Here is a 17046-nt window from a genome sequence, read left to right on the forward strand (position 1 = left end):
AGGGAGCAGGAGACTCCCATGCCTTGCCTATGTTGAAAAAACATTAAAATAAAAGTATATTCCCATCAGTTCAGCTAAACCAGAGCTACTGTGTAGACAAGGCTACCGTGGCTGGGATTGCATTTTCCCAGCATTTTAATTAGACTTTCTCAGCATGCGCTACTAAAATAGAGGCCAAAACAAATCCAGACAAATTGAAGTACATGATGGTTCCCCACTCATTCTTCAGGTACTATGCTACTTATATCAGACACTAAAAGTGGGGGATTTATGCTTGATCTCTTCACTATTCTGGATCTAAACTGATCCTGCCACACTAAACTGACACTGATCTCTGGCAGAGAGCACTTGTCAGAACAGAGATCATAACAGCTTTTGCAGCGAAGATGGCAACAGAGATGGTTGATACAAATATGTGTTAAATGCTATCACTGGAACCAGTGTACTTTCAGGAGGAAAAGTGCTTGGGAGTATTTTGTTTTTTGAAGCCAGAACAAGCTGTCTCGAATGAAGAAAACATTATTTAAATCTAGCCCTGATGCTAGCTTTTTGGTTCAGTGTTGTTCATTTGTCTCGGAATAGATGCAATCTCTTCCTCCAGCTAGATATATACATTGAGACTGTTAATAAATGACAGATGATTTGCTCTTAAAGGTTTAAGAGATCTTGCCAAAATTCCTTCCAAAGGGCAGCGCCTGGCAAAGGCAAACCTTTAAAATGAGTAAGAATGACCCAATGAAAACTAGGTCTCCATTTTTCAACCTACTAATTGCATTGTAAACTCTTGGCAGCTAGTGTCATGTCTTTATGTATTGAGAATCCTTCAGAAAATTTTCGGGCACTGTAAAAATAAATAAAATAACCTGAAGCGTGGCAACAAATGATTAAACCTTAGGTCAGACCAAAAAAACCCTATTTTTCAAATGTTTTTAAATGTTTGTACTGGAACAATTTTTTGGTATCCTGTCCTTATAAAGCTAGATGTGTCAATTACCATGAATCCAACTGTACAAAGCCCAGAGGCAATCATAAAAACCTACAAAGATCTAAACTTTTCTGTACTTAAAAATATCACGTTTAGAGTCTGATTATCTCAGGATCTTCCAGGGCTAGAAGCAATTGGCATCTGCCTTATTTAATAAACAGTATCAGAGTTGGCAAAATCTTAGATAGGTGGCTGGGGAGAGCATATAGCCTACTTCAAAAGATTGTCCCATTTCTTAAAAAGGAAGATAAAATTACAAAGAATAAGAAAAGTCCTTCCAGTGTGCTACACACACCTATCCAGTAGAGACTGGCATTATCTGAAAATGAGTATGCAAACCTAACTCTCAAACATATTCAGTCCATAATTAGCACCATAATCTGACTCAAAATAAGGTACATAAATCTTAACTACAACTATCCATAGATTTTTACATAGGACAGCCTTGTCTGTGGATTTTGTATCAATAGTTATTTTCTTACTTAGTTTTGCGGTGGCTTAAATTTCACCATTAATTTGTACTATTGATAAATGTTGGTGGGCTCTGCTCCACTCCAAACAATAAATGGTGAAGATAAATGAGTCTCTGGTGTGTTTCTTAATTCTCCCTTTTTAAATGTCTTATCCCTTAACTGTCTGTGTTTCTGTTTAGATATGTACTTCTAGCCTTAAATATGGGGGTATCAGAATGTGTGCAAATATGAAGAACTTTTAAACATATATCTTATATTCCCCAACTCTGAGGTAAGATCTCTGCAAAAGTGCAAGCTAATTGCATCTAGCCCTGAAAGATAAAAATGATGGTACTTAAGTAAGTATCATTTGATATGGTCATACCTTGTTGATTCTCCACCTGTTGGCATGAAGAGTAGTCTCAGTTCATATATTTCATCTGGAGGGGAAAATTAAGCTTCAAATAGTTAACAAGTTCATGATGCTGAGAATAGAGAGAGATTTTTGGATGATCTAACTTGTACTATGTAGTGGGAAATAGTAATTTTGTAAAATAACTCTGCTTTTAACCAGGATTATGCCATGAACTCAGAAGCCAAAATAGGATGTCTCACTTTCCATGATGATGCCTTCTTCCTTGTCATGTGGTTCTACTCAGCTTCCCTTTAAGTTGTAAATTTCATTCTTTCCCGGTCATGTCATGTGGTGTAGACTTAAATCAGAGAGAGTATTTCAAACTGTGGTCTGTCTTTAGATTTATTTTGTGGAAAGTACTTGAATTGCCTTTGGAGGATCCTCTAGTCAACAGTTTGAAAGAAGGGGAGAAAAAAAAAAGAATACAAGGGCTCTGAAATGTGATCAGCTCCTCTAACAGATGTTTTACAGGAGGAGTATGGGACTGCATGGGGTTTCTTGTCTCTGTTCCAGCGTTATTGGAGAACTAAGAAACCCCATACATAGATCCATCTTCTAAGTGTTTGAATACGTTGGGCTAGATCCACAAAGGGGACTTGGGCATTGCAACACTCAGCCTCACTTGAGGCACCCTGTCACCTAGTGGAATCCACAGCCCTGAGTTAGGCACCCATCCCTCTCTCCAATGGGTGGGACGAGTTTAGCACCTAAGAATGGGAACCACCTAAAAAAGCCAATAGGATATGCTGAGGAGAGGGGTGACCTAAGCCCCGCCCCCTCTGGTGCCTAATTCTGGTCCGAGGGCAGTGCCTGTCTCCACTCAAGATTCACAGCTGTGAACCCTTCTCTGGAGTTTAGTGCCTAAGCCAAGTCAACTCTTTCTTAAAAAAAAAAAAAAAAACAGTGGTAGGGGTGTCGCCACCCTGATAGCCCAGTGGTTAGGCCACTCACCTAGGAGGTTGGATTCTTGAGTTCAAGGCCCTGCTCCAAGTCAGACAGAGCAAGAATTTGAACCTGGGTTTCCCACCTCCAGGGTGAGTCCTCTAACCCGCAGGCTCTACGGTGTAAGGACAGCAGTGGAACAACCACCAATGTTTTGTATGGGGCCCGACGGACTAGGTGTGCTCGACGGTGGCCACAGAGCACAGCTACTGAACAGGGCCCTGCAGGTGACAGCAGTAGGCAAATACCTAGTTTGTGAATCTCGCTGGAGTTTAGGCGTGAGCTCAGGGGCTGTGTACAGGCCCACCAGCAGAAATGTAGGTACCTAGGGGACTTCAGAATCTTGGGTGTCTCCAGTGTTAGGGGCAGATTAGTGGGGGATTTGGGATCTAAATGTTGGAGTTAGAATCCTTAAAATGGCATTTAGGAGCCTTGGTAGATCTAGTCTGTTTTCTAAAATGCCTTGATTTAGCTAAAGAAAATAATTTATAACAATATTTGGAGGGAAGAACTTAAAATATTCTGGTACTTCAGAAAATGTGAGGAAACGTAGGTTCTAGGTTAATTCAACTTTTTGACATTGTGGTAGCTAAATTGGCTAATTTTAAAATATTTACTAAATGAGGACTCCTTCTGTGGAAGAATGACTGGGATAACAGACATGTTAACCTGTGGATTTGGGTGATCTACCTTTATATATGAGTGAATTTAGTTCTGGTAAAAAGGTGATAGATTGTCAGCCCTGGAGACTGAAAAACTCTGTCCACCGAGTGGGTACAGCATAGGAAGTGATGATTCAAGATTCTCCACCCCACCATGTTAAGTTCCTCACCCTTAATGGATGTATCCGCCTCGTGGTGATAGTTGTGCTCATTTAGAGACGCTATTCAAGGTGGCCACTAGGGAGCACATAGCAAAGAGGTAAGAGTCTGTGTAAACAGGATATAAAGACACTCTTGTATTTACCGACCACAGTGCCATGGGTCTCTGTAATCTCTAGACACCTCTGAGGTAAAAGGCCCTATCAAAGGTTGCCAAAGGTTGCCTCTGTTCAATCTTTGGTCTCCATTGAGACCATTCATCAAAGGTGTCAGATGTGAATGGTGGTTTTCTCTGATATTTACCCTGGTCCACTTAGAACTAGCCTCACACAAGGAGCTCATTCTATATGGGTCACTAACTAAACAGCCATCAAATTATGTTGTCATTACTAACCTAGGGTGGATTTAAACCAATAACATGGCAGTGTAAAGCTCCATATCTCATTAGCAATTCCTTGAATGATCTAATCTCCCTGGTTGATTCAATCGATACACATAGTTCTGTATAGGGAAAGCCATAATACTTACCCATGAAAAGCTAAATGCAAAAGCAAAACTGTTGAGCTGTTTTAAAAATAACGTATGTATTGACTAATCTTCCTTCCTTCCCCAAGGGCATAAGGTTTTGGTTGCAGCTATGTAGCTTTTCTCCATGGATTGAATTGATTTCTGATATCTGATGGAAACATTAACTTTCCAGGCAGCATGGGACCTGTTTTAAGTTCCAAAGTCCTTCATTTGCAACATATATTCGCAATAAAGCGTAAAGAGTAATCACAATGCCAAATGGCTGCAGAATGCTGCTGTAATCCCAGTCTCTTGTGGTGGTGTGTATATACTGTATTTAATTTGCAGAGCTATTTGATATCAAGTTCTGACAAGTTGTTCAGAGCTTCAGCTAGAAGAAAAAAAATATTTCAGTTTACCATCACTCTGGTAGGAGAAGGGATGCAGAGAAGATTTAATAGAATTATATGGCAACTGTTCATTGGTGGAAGTTGTAGAATTTGTAAATAACTAAGGTTATTTTGAGGGTGTAGAAAAATGGCATACAAAACAGAAATACATCACAAATAGGCAACCTGCTACATATTAGCTGAATACATTTGGTTTATGTACTGCAAATGCTGCTAATTCCACTTGTACACATAGTGCTGATTAAACAGGACACTTTACTACTTGGATTATATTGATACACATACTGATTAAGCTTCATTTTTTAGTCATGTATTGTGTATACTTTACTAATCAACCCTGTGTGTGTAACTGATTCAGCTGCAGATTTCAGTAATGGCTTTTTATGTGTTATACTAAATGAGCTGCATTATTCTGAAGAGCCAATTGTACCATATATTTAACTGGACCAGCTGTGAACATTTGAGGATCCAGTTGGGTACTGCAACAGCAGTTTCTTTAGAGAGGAAAAATTGCCCTTTGTTTGCTGATTGATTACTGAAGTATGCAATCCAATCTGTGCTTTCTAGTGGCTGAAACTTGACAACCTTACCAATCACAGGACTTTATTTATGCTGAATATTTATTTACTTCACTGAGCTGTACTATATTTTGTTTACTCAGATACCTACTATATTTTCTCAAGCTAAAATGGAGGACTATTAACCAACCATGTCTGAAGAATATAAGACAGTTACCTGATTTCTAAAGTCTCTTCTCAAAGTTCTGATATCAATGGCATGCTGCCAAAGGGGGTAGCAATTGGATTAGGAAACCTGCTCCAGTGTTCCCCACTAATTAATGTTTAATCAGAAATTGTGTAGTTTCATTCACAAAAATCACAAATGGACTTCACAAAAGCAAAATATGCAAATAGGCAAAACCTCAACAAGTGCTGAGTCTCTTTGGATTATTGTCCAAAAGTTCAGGTGGTTACCTAAATTACCTGAAATTAACGAGCCTTTCTTGTGAGCCTCTGGCAGCTCCTTGCATTGCCCACTTCCACTGCTTTTGCTTTTGGTGATAGAGAGAGGTCCATTTTTCTCTTTCACGCTTCACGTTATTGGCATTAACTCCAAAAGACAGCCTGTCTTTTGGGGATGAGGGTTAAATCTGAGCACCTGCTTTTTAGTTCCCCGTGGCCTCTGAATTAAAACCGCTTATTTTCTTCAGCTGCTTGCCCACAGAGACCAGCACATCATGTAACTTAGCTGATATTAAGGTATAATTGTTGGGATCCAGCAGAAAGGTTTCCAGATCAAGGGGAGATTGCTGAAAGTGACAGCTCTTGGAGAATTGCAACATAAACAGAAAGTTAGCAGGGTCTATTGAAGGATGGTGGGAATGTGTAGCGGGGAAGGATCCTTAATTAAATGTTTTCAAAATCAGCAGAAACCTCTAATGAAGTTAGAGGGTGAACGTTGGTGGTATATCTTAACCAATCCTGTTCAGTCAAGGTGCCTTAAGTCAATACAAAATCAACTCCTGTCTCAGGTAGGAAGCCTCCAGAGATGGTAACACTCCCAATTAGCTTAAATACTTTTTGTAAGTTGTGAATTGTTTTTAATAATATGTCCAATTTTACTAAATTAGGTCTGTAAATGTTGGGCCACTATACTATAAAAGTAAATGGGTTAAATATATAGTTACCTCTCAAATAATCACACTAGTCAACAGAGCATAGAAATTCAGCTGCTAATAATAAAAACTTTTTTTTTTACTTACATTTTGTACATGTAACAGGATGACTGTAACTTAGAGACTGGTGAAAAAAATTCTCTATTCAGAAAAAAATCTTTATTTTCTGTAAACTTTGTGCATTTGACAGCACTTAGTTTGTCTATAGTCAGTTTTAATCTTTCTTTTGTCATCTAGACCCTGATCCTGCAATTGCAATCCATGGGCCTGTGTCCATGTAAAATCCCATTGACTTTACTGGGCCTCTGTGTGAATGCAGCTGGTTGTCCACACACAATCAAGGGCCTAAGCCAGTTTATTAGTCAGGGCCTTGTTGTTTGTGTGACTCTTTCACATGAAACAGACATGAGAGGAGATAAAAAAAAACACAAAGAATAAGAAAATGTGATTATAAAAGCAGAACAATTGGCAGTGCAAATCAGGTGCAGGTGTAATGTACAGTAATTATTTTTTTGAAATTAGTAAGATTTCAAGTTGATATCTCTTTAGTCAGGACAGGTAGGCTGAATAAATTAAATGTCGCTTAGCTATTATAATGTGACTAGCTTCATAAATCAATTGTGTGCCTACATTTATGGATACAAATTACTGTTTTCATGTACAATTGTGGTAGTTGCATATGCATATGAGACTTTCCTTTCTTGAATCGGAAGAGATTTAGAATTTGGCTTTGTGTGTACAGTAGAATCCTGTTTATTCAGGTTGTTTATATGGTACTTAGTGTCATCCATGTTTGGATAACTGGGGTCAATAGAAAGAGGAGAAACAGTAAAGTAAGACTCCGATAGAGGGAATTTATATAATCAAGATTCTACTGATAGGTGGATATTTGTCTTATCAATGGGTACTGTATATGAAAAAGTATTTAGCAAAGTTTGTAGTTAGATTATTCAAAGTATGGAAAACCAGAATGAACAAAGTTTGCATCAAGACTAACTTATAGCCAGGGCACCTCTAAGGCAGAGTCACAAGAGCACTTCTGTCTGAACAGTGGTTCTGCTTCTGAAGTTGCAACTCAGATTCAAGCCAGCTGAACCAAGTTTCTGAATTGGTGGTATGTGTTCAGAGCACTACAGTGTTGTCACATCAGAAAAGTTGTGATGACTTGAAGCTAATCATTCCAGGCTCTATTTCAATATATGCTTATACAACATGGTCTACATGTGCCTAGGCAGGCATGGGTTTGCAGAATGCTTAGACCTGTTCCTTTACTGCAAAAAATTGCTTCCTAAGCAGTCAATGAAAAAATGTTTTGGGCAACGAGGAAGGGATGAGTTAATGTAATACAGAAGCGAAAAGAAAAAAAAATCACACCTACATAAACCACGTACGTGACTATGGTAATGCAGTGAGAAGTTTTGTAACAAATCATTAGTCATTAAACTAATGCTAACTGACTTTTGCAGAGAAGTCATAATGAATCAGTGTTTGCAGTGTTATTGTAGCTGTGTTGATCTCAGGGTATGAGAGAAACCAGGTGGGTGAGGCAATATCTTTTATTGGACCAACTTCTATTGGAGGAAGGGAAAACCTTTGAGCTTCACTTTTTTTTTTTTGTTCTGGTTCAGATGAATCAGTAGCATTTGCCAACGGCCATAAATGTTCACATGGAGCAAAACTTGTTTTGTCCTGGCAAAAAGTTATTAGGCTTTGAAGATTTCTTTTGTAAGGAAAACTCCCAATTGTCAACACATGCTCACCTGGAATTTTACTTGGATTTCAGCATCTGTGATTACACTGTAATCAAGTAACTTCAGCTAATCTCCTTCCACCCCAAAATAAGACTTCAATATATGGATAGGAATCTAAACAGAGTAAATGATACTATCTATTAATTGCAACAATTCAATTCAGTTATGAGGAAGAGGAGGCAAGTTTTCCAAGTTAAAGAAAATTGCATGGTTGAACTTTACTTCCAGAAATACGGCTGTTCTGCACCCATTCAACCCTTCTCCCAGCTCTCCTCACAAATGGACTGGTGATAAATTACAGAATGAGGGACAGAACAATTTCTCCTGGGAAATTACTATAGTTCTCAATCCTACGGGTGATTGACAGCTAAACTGAAGCCACTGTAATTGCCAATTAACTAATCTAAATTATGGAAGCCCTAGAGGGCTGTATACTGGGCATCTTTGGGCAAGGAAGCCTAGTCACTGTGCTTCTTGGATTGTTGGTTTACCATCAAGGCTCTCTGATGCTTTTTAACCAATCCCATTACTCAAAGCCCTTCCCTTGCTGACAGTCTTCTCACATGCCAACCCATTTTTATAAAAAAAAAAATAATAAAAAAAAAACAACTTTGGACCCTCGATCTTGCTGCAAGCAGGCTTCTCTTCCCATTCTTTGGTCTCCCCAGCCTTCTGCTTCTAGAGCTTTAGCATTAAGTGTATGTTTTATGGAGGAAAGCCAAGAGCTTTACTAGGATTGGTATCATCTTTCCAACTGGAGACAGGCCTATGATAGATTTAGTGTGCTTCCACAAGTGGCCCTTTCCTTGGCAATCTTGTTAATCTACTTTTACAGGTTTAATTCAAGCCTGGTTTACATGCTGTAACATGAATTAGTGTTTTGCTGGACAAGCTGTGCATAGAGTTTGCCATCTGGTGAGCAGCTTGTTTGACTTCTCTACTCTTTAAGCATTGTAATTTGAAGATAGTGATGCTAGACAAAACCTTAGCAAATAAGTATAGATACAGGTATAAAATCATCTCAAGACTTTACTCATGGTATCTCCCAGATACGGTAAATGTAAAACTTAGCTGGTACTTGACTCGGTCCAGAAAATCCCAATGTATTCATGGATATTTTTCTAATAATATTTTTTCTAATAATATAATATTTTTTTCTAAAATAAGACAGTTTGTCCAGTCTTACTACAACTCCAGTGAGAAACTGATAGATAATAGATACTTCTAAAGCATCTATAGATACTATTATAATAGATACTTCTAAAGCATTTAGTGTGTGTTGAACAAAGGACTTCAAAAAAGCAAACTTGAATAAAAATCAGAGAACAGGTAGATTAAGTCCCAGATGAACAAAATCTAAGAGAGAGAGGAATATAGGAGAGCTGGCGGTTTCTCTAAGAGACAATATTAAAGATACAACAGCAAACTCTCCCAATGCAAATAAAAGATAGAAAAAATAAGAGGTCAATATGGCTGCATTAAGAACATAAGAACGGCCATACAGGGTCAGACCAAAGGTCCATCCAGCCCAGTATCCTGCCTGCCGACAGTGGCCAATGGCAGGTGCCCCAAAGAGAATGAACAGACAGGTTATCATCAAGTGATCCATGTCCTGTCACCCAATCCCAGCTTCTGGCAAACAGAGGCTAGGGACACTATTCCTGCCCATCCTGGCTAATAGATTCATGGAAGATAGGTCCATCAATGGCTATCTAGTTCCCTTTTGAACCCCGTTATAGTATTGGCCTTCACAACACCCTCTGGCAAGGAGTTCCAGAGGTTGACAGTGCATTGCATGAAAAAATACTTTCTTGTGTTTGGTTAAACCTGCTACCTATTAATTTCATTTGGTAGCCTCTTGTTCTTGTATTATGAGAAGGAGTAAATAACACTTCCTTATTTACTTTCTCTACATCAGTCATGATTTTATAGACCTCTATCATATCCCCCCTAGTTGCCTCTTTTCCACGCTGAAAAGTCCCAGTTTTATTAATCTCTATTCATACGGAAGCCGTTTCATAGAATCATAGAATATCAGGGTTGGAAGGGACCCCAGAAGGTCATCTAGTCTAACCCCCTGCTCAAAGCAGGACCAACCCCCAACTAAATCATCCCAGCCAGGGCTTTGTCAAGCCTGGCCTTAAAAATTCCTAAGGAAGGAGATTCCACCGCCTCCCTAGGTAACGCATTCCAGTGTTTCACCACCCTCCTAGTGAAAATTTTTTTCCTAATATCCAACCTAAACCTCCCCCACTGCAACGCCCAACTTGATTGTCATGCACATTGTGTAAAGAGTTGTCACTTTGGATGGGCTATCACCAGCAGGAGAGTGAATTTGTGTGGGGGGGTGGAGGGTGAGAAAACCTGGATTTGTGCTGGAAATGGCCCACCTGATGATCACTTTAGATAAGCTATTACCAGCAGGACAGTGGGGTGGGAGGAGGTATTGTTTCGTATTCTCTGTGTATATATAAAGTCTGCTGCAGTTTCCACGATATGCATCTGAGGAAGTGAGCTGTAGCTCACGAAAGCTTATGCTCTAATAAATTGGTTAGTCTCTAAGGTGCCACAAGTACTCCTTTTCTTTTTGCGAATACAGACTAACACGGCTGTTACTCTGAAATCTGATTCCTTGTTCTGTCATCAGCTACCACTGAGAACAGTCTAGAGCCATCCTCTTTGGAACCCCCTTTCAGGTAGTTGAAAGCAGCTATCAAATCCCCCCTCATTCTTCTCTTCCGTAGACTAAACATCCCCAGTTCCCTCAGCCTCTCCTCATAACTCATGTGTTCCTGTCCCCTAATAATTTTTGTTGCCCTCCGCTGGACTCTTTCCAATTTTTCCACATCCTTCTTGTAGTGTGGGGCCCAAAACTGGACACAGTACTCCAGATGAGGCCTCACCAGTGTCGAATAGAGGGGAACGATCACATCCCTCGATCTGCTGGCAATGCCCCTTCTTATACATCCCAAAATGCCATTGGCCTTCTTGGCAACAAGGGCACACTGTTGACTCATATCCAGCTTCTCGTCCACTGTAACCCCTAGGTCCTTTTCTGCAGAACTTCTGCCTAGCCATTCGGTCCCTAGTCTGTAGCGGTGCATGGAGTTCTTCCGTCTTAAGTGCAGGACTCTGCACTTGTCCTTGTTGAAGCTCATCAGATTTCTTTTGGCCCAATCCTCTAATTTGTCTAGGTTCCTTCTGTATCCTATCCCTACCGTCCAGCGTATCTACCTCTCCTCCCAGTTTAGTGTCATCTGCAAACTTGCTGAGGGTGCAATCCACACCATCCTCCAGATCATTTATGAAGATATTGAACAAAACCGGCCCCAGGACCGACCCTTGGGGCACTCCACTTGATACCGGCTGCCAACTAGACATGGAGCCATTGATCACTACCCATTGAGCCCGACCATCTAGCCAACTTTCTATCCACCTTATAGTCCATTCATCCAGCCCATACTACTTTAACTTGCTGGCAAGAATACTGTGGGAGACCGTGTCAAAAGCTTTGCTAAAGTCAAGGAATAATACGTCCAGCACTTTCTCCTCATCCACAGAGCCAGTTATCTCATCATAGAAGGCAATTAGATACCCCTAATAATTTTTGTTGCCCTTTTCTGAACCTTTTCCAATTCCAATATATCTTTTTTGAGATGGGGTGACCACATCTGCACGCAGTATTCAAGGTGTGGGTGTACCATGGATTTATATAGAGGCAATATGGTATTTTCTGTCTTATCTATCCCTTTCTTGATGATGTCCAACATTGTTAGCCTTTTTGACTGTCACTGCACATTGAATGGATGATTTCAGAGAACTATCCACAATGACTCCAAGATCTTTCTTGAGCTAGTTTAGATCCCATCATTGTATATGTATAATTGGCATTATGTTTTCCAATGTGCATTACTTTGCATTTTTCAACATTAAATTTCATCTGCCATTTTGTTGCCCAGTCATCCAGTTTTGTGAGATCCTTTTGTAGCTCTTCACAGTCTGTCTGGGACTTAACTGTCTTGAGTAGTCTTGTATCATCTGCAAATTTTGCCACCTCACTGTTTACCCCTTTTTCCAGATCGTTTATGAATATGTTAAATAGGATGGGACCAGTACAGACCTTGGAGGAACACCACTATTTACCTCTCTCCATTCTGAAAGCTGACCATTTATTCCTACCCTTTGTTTCCTATCTTTTAACCAGTTACCAATCCATGAGACAACCTTCCCTCTTATCCCATGACTGCTCTTTAATGACCTGAAACTCAAAAAGGAATTCTACAAAAAGTGGACACCTTACTAAGGAGGAGTACAAAAGAATAGCACAAGCATGTAGGAATAACATCAGAATGGCTACACAATGAGTTACACCTAGCAAGGGACATAAAAGGCAATAATAATAGGTTCTATAAATACTTTAAGAGCAAGAGAAAGCCAAAAGAAGGTGTAAGTCCACAATTTAATGGGGAAGGAGAGCTAATTACAGATACGATCAAGAGGGCCCACGTGTTTAATGCCTACTTTGCTTCAGTCTTCATGAAAAAGGTTAATTGTGACCTAGATGCTTAACACAATTAATATTAACAACAAGGGGGAAGGCATGCAAGCCAAAATAGGGAAAACAGGTTAAAGGATATTTAGATAAGTTAGATGCATATATTCATGTTGGCAGGCATTGACAACATCCATCATTGGGTATTTAAGGAACTAGCTGATGCAATTTTGGAAGCATTAGCAATTATCTTCAAGAACTCATGGAGGATGGGTGAGGTTTCAGAGGACTGGAGATGGGGAACAAAGAGGATCTGGGGAATTATAGACCAGTCAGCCTAACTTAGGTGCCTGCAAAGATATTGGAACAAATTATTAAACAATCAGTTTGTAAGCTCCTACAAGGATAATGGCATAAGTAGTAGCTCACATGGATTTTTCAAGGACAAATCATACAATACCAATCTAATGTTGTTCTTTGACAGGGTTACTGGCCTAGTGGATGGGGGAAAGCAGTAGACATGATAATCTTGATTTTAGTAAGGCTTTTGACAAAGCCCGATGTGATCTCACAAACTAACTAAGGAAATGCAGTCTAGATGAAATTACTATAAAGTGGATTAATAATGGGTTAAAAGGCTACCCAGAGTAGTTATCAATGGTTTGCTGTCAAAATGGGAGGATGAATCTAGTAGGGGTCTTGCAGTAGTATATCCTGGGTCTGGTACTATTAAATACTTTTATTAATGCTTTGGATAATGGAATGGAGACTATTCTTATAAAAATTTGTGGCTGACACAAAGCTGGGAAGAGTCACAAGCACTTTCGAGGACAAGATTAGAATTCAAAACCAATATTCAATTTGTCAAGAATTAGCCTGAAATCAACAAGATGAAATTAAATAAAGACAAGTGACAAGTACTACACTTAGGAAGGAACCATCAAATGCACAACTGAAAAATGAGGAATAACTCGTTAGGCAGTAGTACTGTGGAAAAGAATCTGAGGGTTATTGTGGATCACAAACTGAATATGAGCTGCTAATGTGGTAGAGTTGTGAAAAAAGGCTAATATTTCCACAGTGTATTAACACAAGTATCATATGTAAGTTGTGGGAGGTGATTGTTCTACTCTATTCAGCACTTGCGAGACCTTGTCATAAATATAAAGGGAAGGGTAACAACCTTTCTGTATACAGAACTATAAAAAACCCTTGGATCTTAAGAACAATGAAAAAGCAATCAGGTTATTAAAAGAAGAATTTTAATTGAAGAAAAAGAATCACCTCTGTAAAATCAGGAAGGGAAATACCTTACAGGGTTATCAGATTCAAAACATAGAGAATCCCTCTAGGCAAAACCTTAAGTTACAAAAAGACACACAAACAGGAATATACATTCCATTCAGCACAGCTTATTTACCAGCCATTTAAACAAAAGGAAATCTAATGCATTTCTAGCTGGATTACTTACTAACAAGTTCTAATACTCCATTGCTGTTCTATTCCTGGCAAAAGCCTCATGCAGACAGACAGACTCTTTGTTCCCGCCCCCTCCAGCTTTGAAAGTATCTTGTCCCCTCATTGGTCATTTTGGTCAGGTGCCAGAGAGGTTATCCTAGCGTCTTAACCCTTTACAGGTGAAAGGGTTTTGCCTCTGGCCAGGAGGGATTTTATAGCACAGTAGCATAGTATACAGATTTTATAGCATAGTATACAGAAAGGTGGTTACCCTTCCCTTTATATTTGACAGGCCTCAGTTGGATTACTGTGCCCAGTTCGGGTGCCACACTTTAAGAAAGATATGGACAAACTTGGAGGAGTCCAGAGGAGAGCAAAAGAAAATGACAAAAGGTTTAGACCACCTGACCTGTGAGGATAGGTTGAAAAACTGGGCATGTTTAATCTTGAGAAAAGAAGACTGTGTGTGTGGGTGGGTGGGAGGGTGCTGATAACGGCCTTCAAATATGTTAAGGGCTTTTATGAAGAGGACAATGATCAATTCTTCCTCGAGTAGTGCCCCTATGGCCCTATGGGTGCTCCACTTCAGGTGTGATATGCCTCATGCACCTTTGATAGGAGAATTTCATTAGCAGGGTCCATTTGGCACATACATGAGCCCTACACAGCCTTGTGCCTCGAGCCATGGTTGTACAAGTCTGTGCTGGTAAACTTCCCTCAGTTCCTTCTCAGCTCCCTTGACTTGAGATGGAGCTGTAGCATGTCCACTTCCAGCAGGCCATGTCTCATTAGAATATTTTCTTCTTCTAGTTAGTTTAGCTTAAGAAGTTCTCAGTTAGCTTTTAGTGACAGAAGTGCCTTTTTTCCTCTCTTCTCCAGTCAGGCAGACTTGTCTTCCTCCAGACAGCATGTCTGGCTATCTGGGCTTCAAATGATACTGCACTTGCCGGGAGCTATCATGGTTAGCGATGGCAACTCCAAGTGAATCAGCTGTCTTGGAGAGTTGAACATCCTGCAGAAGTGTAACTTCCATTTAGCCCTGAAATCTAGGGCCACATAGAACCAGAAGATCAAAATGGGTCTTCTTACCATGGAGCTCTCCCTTTGCCCCATGTCAGAACCAGGTCAGGATAATCCATCTGTATATTGGTTTCCAGACACATCTAGTGCCCCTTAAATGTTGGCCCATCACTTTCCCAAGAAAGGGAAGGCCTCAGAGACCTCTTAAAGCCCCAGGAAGAGGAGCTATGAATTTCTTTGTAGGGAGTCTGCTCCAAAGAGACCTCAGTCTCCTGCTAAATCAGTGGTCTCTGATTCATTGACTTCTAGATCCGGTCCTGTGCATAGGTGCTGGGGGGGTGCTGCCGCACCCCCTGGCTTGAAGTGGTTTCCATCATATACAGGGTTTACCGTTTGGTTCAATGGCTCTCAGCACCCGCAGTGTACAAATTGGTCCAGCACCTCTGCTCTACTGTGGAGGCTGCAGGCTTCTCTGGTGGTGTTGGAAACTGAAAACCAAAAGCCTCCTCCAAGAGTGAGCAAACAGCTCTGAGTGAGCTTGGTACTGTCCAGGCATGACCGGGTCAGCAAGGAGAGAGATGCCTCCAGACTGGTTCCATCAGCTGCACCTCTGCCACTGGTGCTGCCCTCGTCAGGTCCGTTGGTACCATACAAATTAAATCCTCTACCCCCAGTGCCCCCCTCAGAACATTCTAAACCCTTGGTACCGACAACTTCCAGAGATACTGTCGCTTCAGTACTGATGCCCCATTTGGGCACCACAAGAATTTCAGAACTTGAAGGACTTAACTGTAATGGAGGAAACACAGACTCCATTAATCATGGACACTGAGAGTCCCTCGGTACTGAGACTAGTTCTGTCTCTGGACTTCTGTTTAATCACTTGCACCATTGGTTTCACCATTTTCAGTTGGGGCTCCTTATTGTTCTGTGAGAAGGATGAAGGGAACTTTCACTTAGTCTATTCAGCCTCTTCAATCTTGGTATAGGGTTCTCTTACCCATCCTTATAGGAATCCTTGTTATGTAGGCCACAGAGATAGGGAGGAGTGCAGAAGAAGACATCACAAGTGGTGTGAACAACCCTGCATGCCACCCCCATCCTGAATGGATTCCCCTAATGGTCATACTAGGATCCTTGGACTGCTTACCATCAGCAATTTTCTAACTCTGAGAAGGAGACAGTCTCTACCAGCTCAGAGCATTCCCCGGCATGGGAGAGACATTTGAGGAACAGGAACCTAGAGCAGATGATGATGCTACTTCTCAAGCCACTATTTCCTTGTCATCACCTGACAAAGCAATGATACCACCTCCTCTACCATTGATGGCTGGTGACTTTAAGCAGTTCCAAGACCTCAACAAATGCATGGCAGACTCCCTTCAGATGAGTCATACTCTTGTATCAGAGAGGCCAAGGAGTCACAGCACAAGTGATTGGATGTCCTCCAATCAGCAACACAAAGCAAAGTCACCCTTCTGATTAACAAGGCCATCTTGGATCCTGCAAGGATGGTTTGGCAGACCTCAGCAACAGTGCTACCAACTTGCAAAAGGTGTGATAAGAAATACTATGTTCCCACCAAGGACTTTGAATTTTTGTTTTCCCATCTCTCTCTCCTAATTTTCTGGCTATGGGGGCAGTAAATGAGCTTGGAAAACAGCATCATGCCAAGGTGACCGCAAATGACAAGGACCAGAAGCATCTTGATCTTTTTGGATGGAAGTCATATTCATCAGCGACGATACAATTTTGGATAGCTAATAACCCGGCACTCATGTTCAAATACAATCACATGAACTATGCAAAATTGAATGAATGTGTTCAGCACGTTCCTCTGGAACAAAGAGAGCAATTTCAAGCTGTCACTGCAGAAGGGCAGTTGTTAGCCTGGACATCCTTGGATACTGCAGACGCCGTAACCTGTTGCACCTGAATGGTGGTAGTCATGCACGGGGCATCGTGCCTTCACTTGTCTGGTTTCTAAGGGACATCCAGAATATGGTGGAGGATCTTCCCTTTGATGGGCTTAAGTTGTTTTCAAAGAGCATGAACAAGTCCCTCCATATACTGAAATACTCCAGAGCCACACTGCAATCCCTGAAAATCTATACCCCT

The sequence above is a fragment of the Lepidochelys kempii genome, chromosome 2, assembly GCF_965140285.1.
Source record: "Lepidochelys kempii isolate rLepKem1 chromosome 2, rLepKem1.hap1, whole genome shotgun sequence".
NCBI classification, from domain to species: domain Eukaryota; kingdom Metazoa; phylum Chordata; order Testudines; family Cheloniidae; genus Lepidochelys; species Lepidochelys kempii.